Raw genomic sequence first — 2976 nt, forward strand, 5'->3', positions numbered from 1 at the left:
CACACACACACACACACACACACACACACACAAATAAATAAATTTAAAAAAAAAAAGACCACCAGGACAGCGCTATCCAAAGACACATTTTGTAATGTGCTAACTATACAAAAAAAAGACACTGTACAGTTTAAAAACAAATCTTACATAGTCTCACATTTCAATTTCTTTCTTCAAAAGGAATGAGTTGTGTACAGGGGGGTTAAATGCTTTATAGATGAGAAAAATAAACTGTGCTAGAACCAACTTATTCATAATCATCCTCTTCTTCATCCTCCTCATCTTCTTCAACTTCTTCCTCCTCTTCATCCTAATCTTCCTCCTCCTCCTCCTGTTCCTTCTTTTCCTTGCTTTGTTTTTCCTTGACAATGCCCTTTTTGCTGCATCAGGTTTTCCTTTAGCCTACTAGGCAGCGATGTCCTTTTTCTTTTTTCTTTTCTTTTCTTTTTTTTTTTTTTTTTCCTTTCTGGTATTATATTGACCTGGTGGTAACAAAAGCCACAAATCAAACGCTGTTTTTTCTCTTAAATAGGAATAAATTTTCAGGCTGCAGCTAAGCATTCTGACCAAAACATTTAATTAACAACAACAAAAAAGATATTACAACAGCAGAGAAAATAATAAAGAGAAATTAGAAGTGGGAGTCAGGGTAGAAAAAGCTGCAGAGGTCTGATCTCTAAGAGACCAACACTTCAGTTGAGCTGGCCTTTGCCCCGGGCCCTTCCGAGTTTTCCTTGGAAGCTGGCTTCTCATCATCTGCCATGAGATGAATGTTGTGCTTTTCGCAGGATTTATTGAGTTCTTTTCCCTTCATTGGAAGCTGTTGGGTCAGTGTCTCAATGATCTTCTGTATCTGATCCTTGTTATTCTCCAAGGCAGGCAGCACCTGTTCCACAGTCTGCTCCACGAGCACACCTCCAAACATGTGGAAGCACTTGCAAGTCTCATCTACCTCCTTCAATGTGTCAATCACTACTAGGCTGTGCTCATTCAATTCCATTTCCAGCTCAGCTGCTTTAGATGCCAGGGCCAGCTTATCCTGCTGACGGCAGTTGAAGCTAGCTGCTCCGCAGACACCACCCTCTCCCCTGCCCTGCTCTGGCTGCTCTTGCCAGGGCGACCACGACCACTGTTCTCAGCCATTTTCACCTCCTAGCAGTGTCCGTTTCATACTTTCCCTTCAGCTTAGCAGCCTTCTTCTCATTTGGCTGCTTGTCATCTGCTGCAGTATTATTCCACATTTCTCCAAGTTTCTTTGTGACATCACCAATGGAGAGGGCAGGATGTTCTCCTTTGATTTTTAGGCGATACTCAGAACAGAATAAGAAGACCAAAGGAGGCCTCTTGTGTGCATTGGGATCCTTGAATTTCTTTTTTGTTTCTCCTTTAGGAAGAATCGAGGTTTTCATTTCTTTTTCATAATGAGCCTTGCCCACTTTTTCCATGTCTTCCAATTTTCCTTTTTCGTTAGCAGACGTGGTCTTCCACCTCTCTGAGAACTTCTTAGAAAACTCTGAGAAGTTAATGGAAACATTTGGGTGCTTCTTCTTGTGCTCCTCTCAGCAAGTTTGCACAAAGGATGTATATGATGACATCTTGCCTCTTGGCTTCGTAGGATCTCCTTTGCCCATGTTTACTTGTTTTCTTCAGCGAGGTAAAGAGTCACCCAGTGTCCGTCTGGTTTTCACTTGCCCCAGCGCTGTCTCTATGGAGCTCAATGTACTACCGATTTGTGTATGTTGAACCATCCATGCATCCCTGGGATAAACCCTACTTGGTAATGATCCATAATCTTTTTGATGATTTGATGCATTCTATTTTCCAGTATCTTATTAAGGATTTTTGCATCAATGTTCATTAGTTAGATTGTCGTGTAGTTTTCATTTTTAGTTATGCTCTTCTCTGGTTATAGAATCAGGGTGATACTTCCATTAAGGAATGACATTGCAAGTACTGCTTCCTTTTCAATTTCTTTAAAGAGTTTCAGTATTAGTAGCATTAGTTGTTTTCTAAATTTTTTTTGTAGAATTCAACAGTGACTCCATCAGGGCTTGGGCTTTTTTGTTCATAAATTTTTAATTACATTTTCAATTTCATTGGCTGATATTTCTGTACTTAGAATTTTTATATCTTCTTGGTTTAGTTTTGGTAATTTTTCCACCTTATTGGAATATAGGTTCTTATAGTAGGTCCTGAGATCACCTGGATTACTGTACGATCAGTTCTAGTTTCACTCTTTTCATTCCTAATTGCTTGAATTTATCATTTTTCTTTCCTCTTTTTGATGAGGTTGGCTAATGATTTACCAATTTTATTTACTCTTTCAAAGAACCAGCTTTTAAATTCATTGATTCTTTGTATTGTTTTCTTAGTCTCTACTGCATTAATTTCTGCTTCTATCTTTTCAACTTCCTCCCCTTTATGGGCTTTGAGTTTAATTTATTCTTTTTTTTCTGGAAGTTTGAGGTTTAACATTAGGGTGTTTATTTGTGACCCTTCTTTTTTCCTGATTGTGAGTTCATTGGTATAAATTTCCCTCATAGAAACACTTTCATTGTATTGCACATGATTTGGCATGTTGCATCAGCATTACTGTTCATTTATATATAATGTACAATTTCATCTTTAATTTCCTCTGTGTCCTATTCGTTATTCACAAGGATGTTATATAACTTCCATGTGATAATGTTGTTTTTTGTGATTTCTTTTGTCATTGATTTCCAGTTTCATTGTGCTGTGGTCAGATAGTATGCATGGGATAATTTCAATCCCTCTACATTTACTTGAGCATATTTTATCAACAAATAGAAGTTCCATTTTGGAGAATGTCCCAAGTGCAGCTTTAAAAAATGTGTATTTTGATGTTTTGGAATGGAACACTCTATAGATGTCTACTCATTCCACTTGTTCACAGACTTGGTTCTAGTATTTGTTTGTTGATTATTTTTGTCTAGATGTTCTATCCATTTGTGAAAG

At 37.7% G+C, this 2976-nt stretch overlaps 1 pseudogene; it reads right to left on the reverse strand.

Moving 5' to 3' along the window:
* Positions 1 to 609: 609 nt before the first annotated feature.
* Positions 610 to 1143, reverse strand: LOC101585448 (annotated as a pseudogene).
* Between the last annotated feature and the right edge of the window lie 1833 nt (positions 1144 to 2976).

This window comes from Octodon degus, unplaced genomic scaffold, assembly GCF_000260255.1.
Source record: "Octodon degus isolate 3935 unplaced genomic scaffold, OctDeg1.0 scaffold00055, whole genome shotgun sequence".
Lineage (NCBI taxonomy): Eukaryota > Metazoa > Chordata > Mammalia > Rodentia > Octodontidae > Octodon > Octodon degus.